The 16,532-nt window shown below is 44.7% G+C and overlaps 1 pseudogene; it reads right to left on the bottom strand.

The window, feature by feature from the left end:
* Positions 1 to 7,415: 7,415 nt before the first annotated feature.
* On the bottom strand, positions 7,416 to 12,746 carry LOC138652203 (potassium-transporting ATPase alpha chain 2-like; annotated as a pseudogene).
* Between the last annotated feature and the right edge of the window lie 3,786 nt (positions 12,747 to 16,532).

Below are 16,532 nucleotides of genomic sequence, written 5' to 3'. Positions count from 1 at the left end.
TTGGTTCTCCAACCTTCTATCCACAGAAACGGCCACCTTAAGAGAGCTCCTGGCGAGACAATTGCGACTGGAGCGGACAGCAGCGCTCCTGCAGCAGACAGCAGCGCTCCTCCAGAGTCAAGTGGAGCAGCAGGGCGTGACGCTGCGACACCTCTTGGGCAGGAGATAATATTTTTTTTGGTGGGGGGGTTATGTTATATTTTGTTGTAAAATAATTTAAAACCAAGAAGTGTTACAAAAAAAAACAAAAATCTTCGCATTCTTTCTTTAATGTTTACCAAGCTATAAGGGTTAACAGCAACATTGTATAGGCATCACATTTAAAGTTATTTAGCGAGGTTTATATGACAGCAAAGCAAAAAAACAAATTTTTATGTTATACGGCGCGATCCTGCCACGGTACAGCTCCAGAACCATTAAAGTACTGACAGTATTTTTCGCGACAGTCCCTTGCATCGTCTGCCTGTCTGCCAGATCCAAGAGCTTGAAGAGCTGTAAAATTTTCAGGTTGTGTACGCCATTCCCCGGGCACAATATCTCCGGTTCGTGCGTCCACTGCATCAATAAACGAAGGAGGAGAATAGGAGTTCGTATCATGACGTCTCAGGAAATTATGGAGCACACAGCATGCCAAAACCACAATGTCTATAGACGGCAGCTTCAAGTTGATAGCTGTGTGGAACACTCTAAACCGATTTGCCATTATCCCAAAGGCATTTTCAACCACACGACGGGCCCTCGACAACCGGTAATTAAAGATTCTGCGCTCCGGTGTGAGTGTTCTCTGTGCAAATGGCTTCAGCAAATGTGGATGAAGAGGGAAAGCTTCATCAGCGATGAAGACAAAATTTAGGTTTGCTTTTGTGTCTTCATTTAGTGGCAACAGCAGTTCATTGTTCCTCAAGCTTTCCCCAAATGAAGTGTGTTCAAAAACACCACCGTCGGAGACTCGACCATTCATGCCAACATCCACATCGACAAACTCATAGTTTGCATTGACAAGGGCCATGAGGATCACACTGAAATATCCTTTGTAGTTGAAAAAAAATGATCCAGAGTTGGCTGGTTGCGTGATGCGCACATGCTTTCCATCTAATGCACCACCGCAGTTTGGAAACTGCCACAGCTCATCAAAATCGGAACCAATCCTCTTCCAGTCATCCGCCGTCTTGGGAAACTGCAAGATGAGAAGGAAACATGTACAAATTTGGTCAAATATATTATGCACATACACTCTCATGTGGACATCCTACAGCGATTGAGGCGCAGTATGGATTAGTATAACAAAGTCAACAACACAGAGTATGCAGGCAGCCATTTTTTTTACAGATGGCTTCGGTCACTCAGAGGGGGTGCTAAACAATATATCTAAATAATAGAATCAATAAAATTACGTTGGGAGCAGCAAATAAAAAAGGGTGGCGCAGGGTTGGAGCAGCACATATCAGAATGGAGACGCAAAATGGTAGCAGCACATGTCAGAATGGAGGCGCAGGATCACAGCAGCACATGTCTGAATGGGGGCGCAGGATGGGAGCAGCACATGATAGGATGTAGAACATATACCTATAGAAATGCTCGCCATCAGGGCGTAGAACTGGTTCAATAGCTAGTATAATATATCGACATAACACAGCAGCCAAAAAAAAAATAGTAGTACCTCCATATAATGCCTTAAGCTCTGCACAATGGCCTCGCATGTCTCCGGAATCACAACGCTCAGGAAAGGTCTGGAAACAGCTGCGGAAAACTGCAAATCCTGAAGAGACCTTCCTGTTGCCAGGAAGCGCAGTGTCACCGCCAACCTTTCCTCCACGGGCACGGCTGCACGCATCGGCGTATCACACCTTTGTATGAGTGGCGTAACAGCAGACAGTATTATTTTGAAGGATTCCTCGGACATCCGAAGGTAGTTTCGGAAATCTTGAGGGTTATTGTCACGTAACTCTCTTATGAGACCCATGTGTGACAATGTGGATCTTTTCTGCAGCCAGCTCCGGGTCCACATGCGACGTTTTCGTTTAGGACGTCTCTCCTCTTGGAGACGTGCTGCCTCAAACACCAGGGCAGCAGCAACAACAGAACTCTCATCGGAAGTGAGCATAGTTCCTAAAAAGAAAACAAACGTACAATAAATACACGTGCTTACAAAACAATGTTCTGACCATTGATCTAATAACTATATATGTTACTACTGGTATTAAATGGGGCAGTCAACCATCTCGATCTGTAAAAGGATTAATTAATTGGGCCACGCAACAGCTGTGTACCTGAGGTTCTCAGGCCTACCCTACTCAAAGGAACAATCAACCACACTCCAGCGTTTATCCCCGTTGAAGCGCAACATATGCTACGCTGTAGCGTTATACATACCTTTTGCGGTAAAAGTCTAGTAGTTAAAAGTCCAGGGAATCCAGCGAATTTAGGAGTTCTGTTCACAGCACGTGCTACAGAGAGAAATGAATAGCGCGCTCGAGAGCTCCGGTTTTATCCGCTGGGAACAATAGTCCTTTGTCGAATGAGCGCACAGTATTGTACCGCCCAATCAGCACACGGGAGGTGGAGAATTCAGCGCTCCTACGTAGCCAGCTCCTCCGCCCTTTACATCGTATACAATATCGTGCACACCTTTGTCACACCATGCGATCATGCCGCCACAGCGGGACACTAGACGACGAAAGAAAGTTTCAAACGATGTGCTACGACGTACGATTCACAGCGGGGTCCCTGATCGCAGGAGCGTGTCACACGCTGCGATATCGTACCTATATCGCTCGAACGTCACAAATCGTGCCGTCGTAGCGATCTAAATTGCACTGTGTGACGGTACCATTAGTCATCCTGTCCAGTGTCCTCAGTTTGCTTCTTGTTGCCTCCTCTACTCAGATTAGCATTCCTTTGCTCCTGATCCCAAGTTTCCCACTGCAGTGTCAAGAGAAATGCAGTGCGAGGTCTAAACTGTGCTCTACTGCCTCTCCTATCCTACAGCATAGGAAAGGCAGATATGGCGCAGTTTAGATCGGGGCTGACAGACCGTTGGGCAACCTGTTCAGCCGCACAGGGGTTCAAGACATAAAGGGATCCACTTACATCTGCAAAGCTAACACATAAGGTGTCTGTGTACTGTTCTTGCACAGGAGTCCTCGTCTGAGGAAGCCAAGTTCAAACTAGTGGTGGACAGACAGTGGCACGGGGAGTGCAGTGCTATCTTGAAAGCAGGAGGTTTAGGCAAATGGAGGGCACCAGGTTAGGGTGACTTTATGAGAAAGTTCATCCTGGGACTGAATATTATCTATATGTAGAGGTTTAAACATATTTATGAATGGACGTAATATGGTATTGAAGTGTAAAGTCACGCACTTGAACCTAAGAGTAAAGGCCCCGTCACACATAGCGAGATCGCTAGCGAGATCGCTGCTGAGTCACAAGTTTTGTGACGCAACAGCGATCTCAGTAGCGATCTCGCTATGTGTGACACGTACCAGCGATCAGGCCCCTGCTGTGAGATCGCTGGTCGTGTCGGAATGGCCTGGGCCATTTTTTGATCGTTGAGGTCCTGCTGACATCGCTGAATCGGCGTGTGTGACGCCGATTCAGCGATGTCTTCGCTGGTAACCAGGGTAAACATCGGGTTACTAAGCGCAGGGCGGCGCTTAGTAACCCGATGTTTACCCTGGTTACCATCCTAAAAGTAAAAAAACAAACGCTACATACTTACCTATCGCTGTCTGTCCTCGGCGCTTTGCTTCTCTGGTCTGGCTGTGAGCGCCGGTCAGCCGGAAAGCAGAGCGGTGACGTCACTGCTCTGCTTTCCGGCCGCTGCGCTCACAGCCAGACCAGAGAAGCAGAGCGCCGAGGACAGACAGCGATAGGTAAGTATATAGCGTTTGTTTTTTTACTTTTAGGATGGTAACCAGGGTAAACATCGGGTTAATAAGCGCCGCCCTGCGCTTAGTTACCCGATGTTTACCCTGGTTACCGGGGACCTCGGGATCGTTGGTCGCTGGAGAGCGGTCTGTGTGACAGCTCCCCAGCGACCAAACAGCGACGCTGCAGCGATCCAGATCGTTGTCGGTATCGCTGCAGCGTCGCTATGTGTGACGGGGCCTTAAGCAGGGCGTTCCTTCTTGATGATCGGATTATTGCATTCATAGCAGAACCACTCCTGGGTGAGATGCTGGGCATAGGTCTACAAAACAGATGAGATACAGGTTAGTTTTTGTAAAACAATACATTTTTCAAGAAGATTACAAATGTAATGTTCTGATGCTAGATATTAAAGCCTATACTGGGCACAAAGCAATAAGTAATGTTTTAAACATGGCACTCTTTAAATTAGCAACGTTTAGTTTACGTGACTGGTTCAATTTATCTGCACTTTATGTTGCACAAAGTTTGGAGATGGAGAAGAAAACAAATATTTCTAATAAAAAGGGGCAGATCGTGTCTTTTGCTTAAACAGTGAACGGAAAAGGCAAATAGTGTGGCAAACCTTAAATGGGTTTTTTCACAAAATTATTAATTGGCCATATATTAAAGGGAACCTGTCACCCCGTTTTTTGAGATTGAGCTATAAATACTGTTAAATAGGGCCTGCGCTGTGTGTTCCTATAGTGTATGTAGTGTACCCCGATTCCCTATGTATGCTGAGAAATAACTTACCAAAGTCGCCGTTTTCGCCTGTCAATCAGGCTGGTCAGGTCGGGAGGGCGTGGTGACATCGGTGGTTCTTCCTCAGCTTTACGTTGGTGGCGTAGTGTCGTAGTGGTGAACAAGCAGCGCGCGATCTGTGCTGTAATCCCTTGCATCGGTGGGGGCGGCCATCTTCCTGGGGCCGCGCGTGCGCAGATCGAGTGCTCTGCTGCACGGGGCTTCAGGAAAATGGCCGCGGGATGCCGCGCGTGCGCATTAGAGATCGCGGCGGCCATTTTCCCAAAGCCGAGTTTGCATCTCGGCTTTGGGAAAATGGCCGCCGCGATCTCTAATGCGCACGTGCGGCATCCCGCGGCCATTTTCCTGAAGCCCCGTGCAGCAGAGCACTCGATCTGCGCACGCGCGGCCCCAGGAAGATGGCCGCCCCCACCGATGCAAGGGATTACAGCGCAGATCGCGCGCTGCTTGTTCACCACTACGCCACCAACATAAAGCTGAGGAAGAACCACCGATGTCACCACGCCCTCCCGACCTGACCAGCCTTATTGACAAACGAAAACGGCGACTTTGGTAAGTTATTTCTCAGCATACATGGGGAATTGGGGTACACTACATACACTATAGGAACACACAGCGCAGGCCCTATTTAACAGTATTTATAGCTCAATCTCAAAAAACGGGGTGACAGGTTCCCTTTAAATGAATGACTAAAAAAAACACAAAATTGAGCTTAAATTGAGTTGGTACATATGCAGAGGTTAAACGCATGTTCACATTGGCCACAAAACATTGAAACCTACAAGACAAAAGTACTTTTTTTACTCTTTTCTCTTGTAGGTTTAAATGTATGACTAGTAAGTGGATTGGGAGTCCAATTAGCTGGTAGGAAACCTTGTTGAGCCAAGGAAGTGAAATAGTTCACAAACTCAGAAAATGCTTCTATTCCAGCTATGGGGCACATAAAATGGCTGCACAGCAAAAAAAGTCCCATACCAGGAAGCTTACTCATTTGGATATTAAGACCAAAAAATCCAGTTTTTGATAAAACGAAAATTCTTACCTATGTGAAAGTAGGAATGACAGTAACTGCATGTTCACCAGTCGGTCTTTGCATGGGTTATGTGGTTTTAAGCATATCCTTTTCTGCTTTCTCATACTCTGAAGCTATGGAAGGGATCTGAAGGAGTCAAATTAAATTAAGGTTGTTAGGAAAAGTGCCAAACTTTGAGCAAATTATTTGTACTTGGGTCAAAAAGATGACGTCTTGCTAGTTACAAGTCTATTGAGATGACCTCATTGGAATAACATTTTTGTATGTCAAATGTATAAATGTAAGAAATACACCTGTTCCACCAAAAGTCAACTTACAATGTTGATGTTACCGCCACGGCCAGCTGTCATGGCCTGCCGCCGCTCCTCGGTCCTCTTGTGCTGGTGTTATAGATACTCACCGGGTGTTCCCGGGCTTGCATACCTCCTGGGGTGTCTGCGGTCTGCACCATGTATCTCCTTTAGGCTGCTGGCGTGTGCTTGCTGGATTCCTTTGTTCTGTTTCCAGGCGTCCTGACCTGGAAGTGACCTTCTCCTCTGTCTCTGGTGTCAGTATTTCTGGTGCTGTCTCCCTCACATTGATGCCTGGTGACGCACTCTGGTGCATGCTCTGTACTGTTGTGTCACAGGTCTCGGCACTCTCATTAGAGTGCATACTCTGCTCTGCCCTAGTCCCCCGCACACTACCCCGTGAAAGCTCTGCTTCTTTCTGGACCGCTGTGAATTTCCCAGAGTGCAGTCTGTTCCTTCTTGGTGTCTGTCTTCTACGAGCCGGTCCCTGGTATTAGCTATTGCGGTATACCTTCTCCCTCCCCCCCCCCCGTGCCTGCTCCTAACACTCCCTGTATAGGTGGAGGTTTCATCTGGTCTGCTCGCCTGGGATTGGTTGGCCCCGCGATCCAGTGGATCCACTCTAGGAACTGTGACAGTTGGTTCCCAATTCTATGAAGAGCATGGTGATGGTTCCGATGGGCAAGGGACAACTGGTGATTACGCAAACCATAAAAGGAATCATCTCCGTAATGCTCTTGTTCACTGTGTATGAAATGGACTTCTTCATGTTTTCAAATATCAAGCTTTCGTGAGTGATTGGGAAAATCTATGGAATTAGAAGAAATTTGAAAAATGTATCGGGGGGGAAAAAAAATCAGTGATTTAGAAGATCAATCTCCACTCCTTCGCAGAAATGTATGATCTTACTGTAAGGCTACGACAGGAGCTCTCTCCTCTGATTCCAGATTCTATCACGGAAATAGAGAGCCCATCACCACTGGTGATTCATAGAGCCAATACCATCAGCTGATCAAAAATGCTGCAGGCATAAAACCTTTTTTTTCCTTTCAGATGCATACCAGAGCAAAGTGCATAATGCAAATGAAATGAAGAGGTGGCACTCACGGAATAGTCCAAACTTTATTGGTCCAAAGCAAGTTTAAAACATCGCAGGCAGGTGGGGGGCTAGAGTGCAAAAACAGGTTCCCAATTCTATCAAGAGAATGGTGATGTTCCGAGGGGCACCTGGAGATCACGTAGACTGTAAAAGGATCCTCTCCATAATGCTCTTGGTCACTGTATGAAATGGATTTCTTCTGGTTTTCAAATATCAAGCTTACTGCAGGAAAATCATTCGTGAGTGATTGGGAAAATAAAAGGAGTTAGAAAAAATTTGAATAATGTATTGAAAAACAATCAGTGATTTAGATGATCAATTTTCACTTCTTCTCAAACTTCTGATCTTGCTGTAAGGCTTCAACAGGAGCGCTCTCCTCTGCAAGATTTATTAAAGACTGACCATTTAACTTTACTCAACAGCAGGGTATCTGTTAGTCACAGCACAGCTCACACAAAGGCCTTTCTGTATCTTTCCCTTCCATCTCTGACCACTTCAGTCCTGTCCGGCAATCTCTGTCTATCCCGCAGATACCTTTTTCACTTCTGCATCGGCAATCTCTGTCTATCCCGCAGATACCTTTTTCACTTCTGCATCGTCCGTGCTCTTGGGTCCATCAACTTCCTCCCATTCCTCTTGTCCGGTTTCAGTAGGAAAAGGTATAAGGCGCGCTCAGCTCTGTCTAGTCCTGACAGTAGGCCCGGATCCTCCTTGGAATGGTTACTGTATAGGATGGTGACTACTTGCACGCTGCTCAGCCTGAGGTCTCTTCTCGTCTTAGCAACTTCACCCCCATGGCTATCTGTCTGCCCTTTCACTGCTGCATCACAACTCTCCACTAACCAGGAAGTCCCATCACTATATCCCACTGCTTTGCACTGCTTCTATCTCTAATCCCCCCCAGTCTGGAAAGCCCCTTATGCTCATCATACTGGTGCTGACTCTCATTCCCTATTTCTAGTGTGCCCCACCATTTTATCCCTAATATTATCCTATATCTTCTATATCTTTCCCTATCCCTATGCCAAGAAAATGTAAAATGCATCACAATATAACATCAAACAATAACTATGTACATATAACAATAGCAATAAATGAATACATGAACATTAATTCATTCTATGAAACAGCACGTCTTTACTGTGAACACCCAGTACGTGTTCCTGAATACGGACTTTGAGTTGCCGTGTGGTCAATCCAACATAGATCAGACCACACGGACAGGTGGCATAGTAGATCACGTACCGGGAAACACAAGTGATTCGTTGTCTGATGGTAAACTCTTTAGAGCCATCAAAGGTGGAAAAAGAGGCACATTTATCAACATTAGGGCACGCGACACACCTACCGCAGGGAACGCATCCACCCCCGACCTTGCCACATCCAGGAATGTAGGCACAGCCTGCCCAACATAATGGCTGCTAGTCAGTTTATCCCAGAGGTTTCTAGCACGTCTAAAAGTAATTGCTGGGTTATCAGGGAGAAATTTAGTCAGAATAGGATCTGCCTTCAGAATAGCCCTGCGTGTATTTGGGCATTCATGATACAGTTGGTCTCATCTATTTCCCCCCCTTTTTTACCTCACATACCTGTCCATTTGTATGGTTATTGTGTGTTTTATATATATCTAATAAAGGCTTATATTTTATACGGTTTGGGACTTTGACTGTAGTTTCTCTGTGGTGTATTAGGATTCCTGTCTAACAGTTGTCCCTGGTATTTTTGTCCGTGCATACACACATGGTACACTATGTGCTATTATTTTCGTTAATCAGCCTTAATTTTTTGTATGTTCCATGTGTGTACTATGTATGCTGCAATTATATTATCAGTTCTTAGATATAGGTAGGATGTATATAAATGGATGTGTACCTTGTTAATTTTGACTCCTTTGAGACGCACCGAATTTGGCTTGGTTACACAAGGTGGCAATTCGAGTCAGTGCTTGTCAAGTCAGGGAGCTGTGATCAAACATTTTACCTGAACAGAAAAACAACTATCAACGGTTACCTTTGTTTTCCCCAAAAGATGTTTGATGTGCTGTAGGGAATACCATGATCTACCTTGTAATGCCAAGAGATTAATAGGCTCTTAAGGTACCTTCACACTAAACGACGCTGCAGCGATCCAGACAACGATCCGGATTGCTGCAGCGTCGCTGTTTGGTCGCTGGAGAGCTGTCACACAGACCGCTCTCCAGCGACCAACGATGCCGGTAACCAGGGTAAACATCGGGTTACTAAGCGCAGGGCCGCGCTTAGTAACCCGATGTTTACCCTGGTTACCATCCTAAAAGTAAAAAAAACAAACGCTTCATACTTGCCTTCCGCTGTCTGTCCTCGGCGCTCTGCTTCTCTGTACTGGCTGTGAGCACAGCGGCCGGAAAGCAGAGCGGTGACGTCACCGCTCTGCTTTTCGGCCGCTGTGCTCACAGTGAGTGCAGGAAAGCAGAGCGCCGGGGACAGACAGCGGAAGGTAAGTATGAAGCGTTTGTTATTTTTACTTTTAGGATGGTAACCAGGGTAAACATCGGGTTACTAAGCGCGGCCCTGCGCTTAGTAACCCGATGTTTACCCTGGTTACCAGCGAAGACATCGCTGAATCTGTGTCACACACGCCGATTCAGCGATGTCAGCGGGAGAGCCAGCGACCAAATAAAGTTCTGGCCTTCTAGCTCCGACCAGCGACATCACAGCAGGATCCTGATCGCTGCTGCGTGTCACACTGAACGATATCGCTAGCGAGGACGCTGCAATGTCACGGATCACTAGCGATATCGTTTAGTGTGAAGGTACCTTTACCTGTCTGTTATTCACTGGTATCTGCATTGTGGATGAGATTGTCAAACCACTGGTTCTGGGTGAGGGTCCGAGTCTTTTCAGAGCAGATGCCTGAGGTAGACCCCAGAGGCTCCACAGCTTTCAGGTTCTTGACAAGGCAATTCTTTTTTTGCCATACATTTTGCAGTCAAGGACAGACCAACATGTATGGTACACGTTTAATTATGAAGGCTAGAAAGTTTTAAAAGGAGCTCTCATCAAACATAAGATCCTAATGGGTTAATTAACATGTACTTCTCACCATTACAGTTGCTAGTATTCCTTCAAGCACATAGGCTATCATGATGCCAGTGCAGAATATTATAGCATTAAGGGCACTATATCCTGTGGCAATGGAAATAATTAAGTAAACTATGCCACCGCCCACTGCAAGACCACTGATCAAGTGCACAAGGTGCTTGATCTTCAAGGGAATGGGTGTATTCTGGTTTCCGGCTTGAGGCCAGTGAAGCAATACGCCCAATGACTGTACGGTCACCTGTGTTTATTACTATACCAGACGCTGTCCCTGTATATTAAGCATGAAATATTAGACCAGATTTAGTGACCTTTGCTAAATGCATATCTTATGTGCATCTACTTTGTACATGAAGTAAAGGGTATGAACTAGAGATACCTCAGATCTTGATTTTTCTTTCCTTCCAAGCAAGTTGGCGAAAAGAAGCCCAAATTTCTAGTCTCTAGAGGGTTCAGTGCACTCCATGCCACGAGGTTTTGCTTCTGATTCACGAGTGAGAAATGAGTTAACCTACGCATCAAAAGTTAGTTTATTCTCACGACTTAAGGTACCGTCACACTAGACAATATCGCTAGCGATCCGTGACGTTGCAGCGTCCTCGCTAGCGATATCGTCCAGTGTGACAGGCAGCAGCGATCAGGCCCCTGCTGTGCTGTCACTGGTCGGGGAAGAAAGTCCAGAACTTTATTTGGTCGCTGGACTCCCCGTAGACATCGCTGAATCGGCGTGTGTGACACCGATTCAGCGATGTCTTTGCTGGTAACCAGGGTAAACATCGGGTAACTAAGCGCAGGGCCGCGCTTAGTAACCCGATGTTTACCCTGGTTACCATCCTAAAAGTAAAAAAAAACAAACACTACATACTTACCTACAGCCGTCTGTCCTCCAGCGCTGTGCTCTGCACTCCTCCTGTACTGTCTGTGAGCGTCGGTCAGCCGGAAAGCAGAGCGGTGACATCACCGCTCTGCTTTCCAGCCACTGTGCTCACAGCCAGTACAGGAGGAGTGCAGAGCACAGCGCTGGAGGACAGATGGCTGTAGGTAAGTATGTAGTGTTTGTTTTTTTTACTTTTAGGATGGTAACCAGGGTAAACATCGGGTTACTAAGCGCGGCCCTGCGCTTAGTTACCCGATGTTTACCCTGGTTACCAGCATCGTTGGTCGCTGGAGAGCGGTCTGTGTGACAGCTCTCCAGCGACCAAACAGCGACGCTGCAGCGATCCGGATCGTTGTCGGTATCGCTGCAGCGTCGCTAAGTGTGACGGTACCTTTAATGGCATCGAAGGTTTCAATGAACTCTTTAGCATGACTTATATTGAATGCAAAATTGTCTAATCATCTTTTCTCACCTTGCAACCATGACTCAAGTATAGGTATATCAGCTGGGATTTTGTAGTCTCCTTTAATAAAGATCATGTCCCCTGTAACAAGGTTCTCCGCTATCCTCGCAATACGTTTACCATTCCAAAAAACCAAAGCTTGCTAAATCAAGAAAGAAATGTAATACAAACAATTCTCGTCAACTATAATTCAGCAAATTCACAGCAACGCTTCTTACCTGAGGCACCATGTTCTTAAAGCCAGCCATAATGTTGGGACTCTTAGCTTCTTGGCAATATGCAAAGAGGGCCGTCATCCCAACTACTGTGATCAGGATGATCGCCAGCCAGAGCTAAAGACGTGGAAAAATTAGAAGTCAAAATATACATACAGGATAGAATCACAGTATTCCGAATACTCGACCTAAGATCTAATAAATCTGTTCCTTTTCTTACATTCTCTAGCGTCTTGGGCAGCTTGAAGGCCATATGCCAGAAAGCACAATGCAGACGCAATCCAGAAGACAATGGTGAATGCTCCGCTCATTAGCATCAAAAACGTAAGCATTTCAGGGGTTCCATTTGGAGGTGAGAGCATGTTAGATCCATCTCGGGCAAAAATTTCCTGAGCAGCTGCTGTGCTTAAACCCTTGAAGAAAAACACAATTAATAAAATATTGTACACCCTTTTATACTTTACTGTACTGAGTAGGATTGGTACATGAGATCATAAAATAAGCTTTCATCAAGGTGTTAGAGGGTATGTCCACTTTGGGCAATCTCCTGGAATCTCCCACTGATCTGTGGCAGAACAAGGCAGCACTCTTCCAATTCATCTGCAGCGCCGCCACAGGTGAAATGAAGTATTACACAGCTTCCAATTACCGTAAATGAATTCTGTCCTTGTATTAAATGGATATACCAGATCTTCCAGAGAGAAGGGCAGGCTTTGTATCTACTCCATTAACTCCAAATACTAGCTGAGAGTCTAGGATGATGGAGCGGTTTCTTCTAACTCAGAATGGCCTCAAAAGTTTTTGAAAATTGGTTTTCTAAATGAAGAAACCTCCTTTAAAACTGACCTCTCTGATATCTACTGAGCGTTTCCTCTGTAGTTCATCCATGCTCAGCTTGTGTTCGGTGTTCTAGAAAAAAAGATATGGTCATTACCAAATCTCCCAATATCTGTATTGTACTCTATATCAGATTTAATTCTCCATCACTTACAATCTCTAGCTCCTTTTTCAAGTTTTCCATTTTCTTAGCTTTTTTTTCTTCCCTTTAACCCCTTACAATATGTTATGCTTGTTTTTCTCATTCTGTTTTTTCATTCATGGGGATGGAGTAAATGTCTGGTGGCTCCTGTAGAATGAAAGGGGACACAGGATAAAGTCATAAATAATACTATATATGTAATATCAGTTTTTGACTATTTTTTGGTTATTAATTTAGTGTTTCGTACAAATTGAACTGATTAAGTCGATTATTCTACTCGTATTATATTTTTTCATAATTAAAATGAATATATATTGCAAAATAATGGTTTATGGATTTTATTGGATTATTTATAAAAATATAATATACACAGATGGGTACAGCAGTGTGCCCGCTACTTCTGTTCTCCGCTCTCATAGGCATGCAGAGCAGTGAATATTCATTGATCTTAAACAGCAGGCACACTGCTAGCTGTAGCCGCTGATTCCTGCAGCTGTTGGGCGATCATAAGTGCCCCCTATTAAAGAGAATGAATGTTCACGGAGAGCAGTGAATATTAGCCTTTATTAGCTGGCACATGTGAACGTCCGGCAGCTGCAGGAAGCTGGGTGTTGTGGCTAACACTGTGCCCGCTATTAAAGATCAAAGAACATTCACTGCTCCAAATGCGCGTATTCCAGGCATGTGGAGCACTGAGAATTCTGGCAGCTGTCATCTGCTTGTAAGCAGCCCATGATGTCACTTCTTTCAAGCATAAATCAGCTGCTGGCATCAGAACAGGAAGTTGTGAGGGAGCGCAGGGAAGGTAAGTGGAATGGTTTAGGGGATGAGGAGCCATGCATACCAGGATGGGGATGAGGGGGCCATGTATACCAGGATGGGGATGAGGGGGCCATGTGTACCAGGATGGGGATGAGAGGCAATGTATTCCTAGATTGGGGATATTAGTACAGAATTGACCACGTAATTTTGTTTGTGTTTACTGTAACTTTTTATTTTCTTCAAAAACCTAGGTGCATCTATAAGTCCAAAAGATGCGGTTGACCTCCAACACATATGGAATATATGTATATACCCCGATACGGTCACTGCGTGCTCAGTTAGCCCCAGTTTACTCACTGCCACTAGTCATGTTTTATGCTGTCTGATGCGTTTTTAACTCCAAAAAATACTTGATACATTTTTTTATGTATGTAATTCTATAAAAAACTAGCGTTAAGATATGTTGCATAAAAAAATAAATGCAAATAAAATGAGAAAATTATGTATGTCCAGAATCGATAAGATATTTTGCAAGAAAAATAAAATGCATGTACCTGGGAAGTTGAAGGTTGAGAATGGCTGGACATTCTGTCTTAGTAAATGGCTACCTTGAAGCATCTTCAACTGAATTCTGTCAGTTAGGCTATGGCATCTTCCATCATCTTCTAGGATCACACCCTTGGCTCACATATTAAGCAGATCCTCCCACGGTCACTGCCTCAAGGTAATAAGTGCAGTCCATTCCAGAACTAGCTACACCAGGTTTGCTCCAGATAAACCAGTGTTTTATTTCTTTGAGAAACTATCCAGATGCTGATAACAAAGGTGCAGATGAGAGAGATGGCCTTTACTAAAGAAGTGAATAGTCATTGTTGTGCCAGCTGGGTGCGGGTTTAGCTGTGCAAATGATATTGAAATATTTCAGAATTATTTTTTTTTTAGAATGCAGACGTGCCTGGAATCGTAGATCAGTAGAGGGCAATGCAACTTTATATGTGCAGAATTAAACTCATGAACTTCTTATATATTTATATAGTATTATCCAAGACTGTGTTGTTCATTGTGGTAATAAAAATTAGACAGAATTATTGGGCCCCTCCTTATCACACCTACAGGAGCTTTTCTGTCCTCACTCTATATCCATAGACATTAACATACAGTTGGTCCCTTTTCAGCTATAAAAGCTTCCAATTTTTCAGAAGATTTGGGGGAACTTTTTGCCCTTTAATCCATTCAGAGAATCTGCAAGGTCCGAATTTGGATGGGGTTGTGGTCTGGGCTTTGTGAGGCCGGCCATGTTCTTGGCCATCCATGTCATTATGGATCAGGGTTTGACCCCCAAATGATTGCCAGAATGGAAGTTGTGTGCTCCTCACTGGTTGTACATTTTATCTATGATCACCTAATGGCGTCAGAAAAACACTCCACCAGGACACAACCCATAACAAGATCTTACCAAGTGTTGATGACTCTCCTAGAGAAAGCGAGCAGACTTGCAGCGAAACGCGCGTCGGGGGTATCGCCCAATTCAGGGGTTCCTCAGTATCTTGGTAAGATCTTGTTATGGGTTGTGTCCTGGTGGGGTGTTTTCTGACGCCATTAGGCTTTCCACTTATGCCTCTCTGGGGACAATCCATTGATTAACCCACATCCCGAGCTGTTTATTAGCCAAGCCCTTATAGATAAAGCTAGATCGGGCGTGACTGACATAAGGGTTATGTTGTAGGCTTTACAGCTCGGTTCCGGAAGTTACAGATCTTTCATTTATTCATTGACATATGACAAAATCCTGTGCTAGGGTAATATGTGCCAGCATGGTTATGGGTACTGATGTTTTATTGTGTCTTTATTTGATGTCTTATGTGTGTAAATTTTATTGAATTTTTCTAATAAACTTTGTACAAATATTTTTTATAAACGCTCCTGTTGTTCTCCTGTGTTTGTAGTATGCATTGGGAGTTGTGGATATAGGGTCCGGGATACATTCCTCGGCCACCTTTCACTGAGTCTGGGTTTGGGTGCAGTGATAAAACTATACTATGTAGCGGTTTGTCAGCATACTTAAGTCTCCTAAATATTAGGTGATTAAATATTATTTGTATCCATAAAAAAAAAAATTGTATTAATATTGAGCAAAATTAATTTCAGCCTGTTGGTTTGGCCCTACACAAGTTAGGTCTCCCATGTGACATGTCTGGAAAATGTCTCCAAATGGCTTAACCTGTACCTAACATCTGCCTTTTGAGATACTGACTTTGTCCGTTCTACAAGGTGACCATTTGGAGGGAGTAGACTTGATGATTTTATTGGACATTCTTGAAAGACTTGGGGTACCGTCACACAGTGCAATTTTGATCGCTATGACGGCACGATTCGTGACGTTCGAGCGATATAGTTACGATATCGCTGTGTGTGACACGCTCCTGCGATCAGGGACCCCGCTGTGAATCGTACGTCGTAGCACATCGTTTGAAACTTTCTTTCGTCGTCTAGTGTCCCGCTGTGGCGGCATGATCGCATGGTGTAACAAAGGTGTGCACGATATTGTATACAATGTAAAGGGCGGAGGAGCTGGCTACGTAGGAGCGCTAAATTCTCCACCTCCCGTGTGCTGATTGGGCGGTACAATACTGTGCGCTCATTCGACAAACAAAGGACTATTGTTCCCAGCGGATAAAACCGGAGCTGTCGAGCACTCTATTCATTTCTCTCTGTAGCACGTGCTGGAAACAGAACTCCTAAATTCGCTGGATTCCCTGGACTTTTATAACTACTATAACTACAGACTTATACCGCAAAAGGTATGTATAACGCTACAGCGTAGCAGATGTTGCGCTTCAACGGGGATAAACGCTGGAGCGTGGTCGATTGTTCCTTTATGGAGAGTAGGGTAGGCCAGAGAACCTCAGGTACACAGCTGTAGCGTGGCCCAATTAATTAATCCTTTTACAGATCGAGATGGTTGACTGCCCCATTTAATGCCAGTAGTAACATAGTTATTAGATCAATGGTCAAAACATTGTTTTGTAAGCACGTGTATTTATTGTACGTTTGTTTTCTTTTTAG

Source organism: Ranitomeya imitator, chromosome 10, assembly GCF_032444005.1.
Source record: "Ranitomeya imitator isolate aRanImi1 chromosome 10, aRanImi1.pri, whole genome shotgun sequence".
In the NCBI taxonomy this organism is placed as follows: Eukaryota; Metazoa; Chordata; class Amphibia; order Anura; family Dendrobatidae; genus Ranitomeya; species Ranitomeya imitator.
The sequence above is the reverse complement of the archived record's forward strand: the minus strand, read 5'-3'. Positions and strand labels throughout refer to the sequence as shown.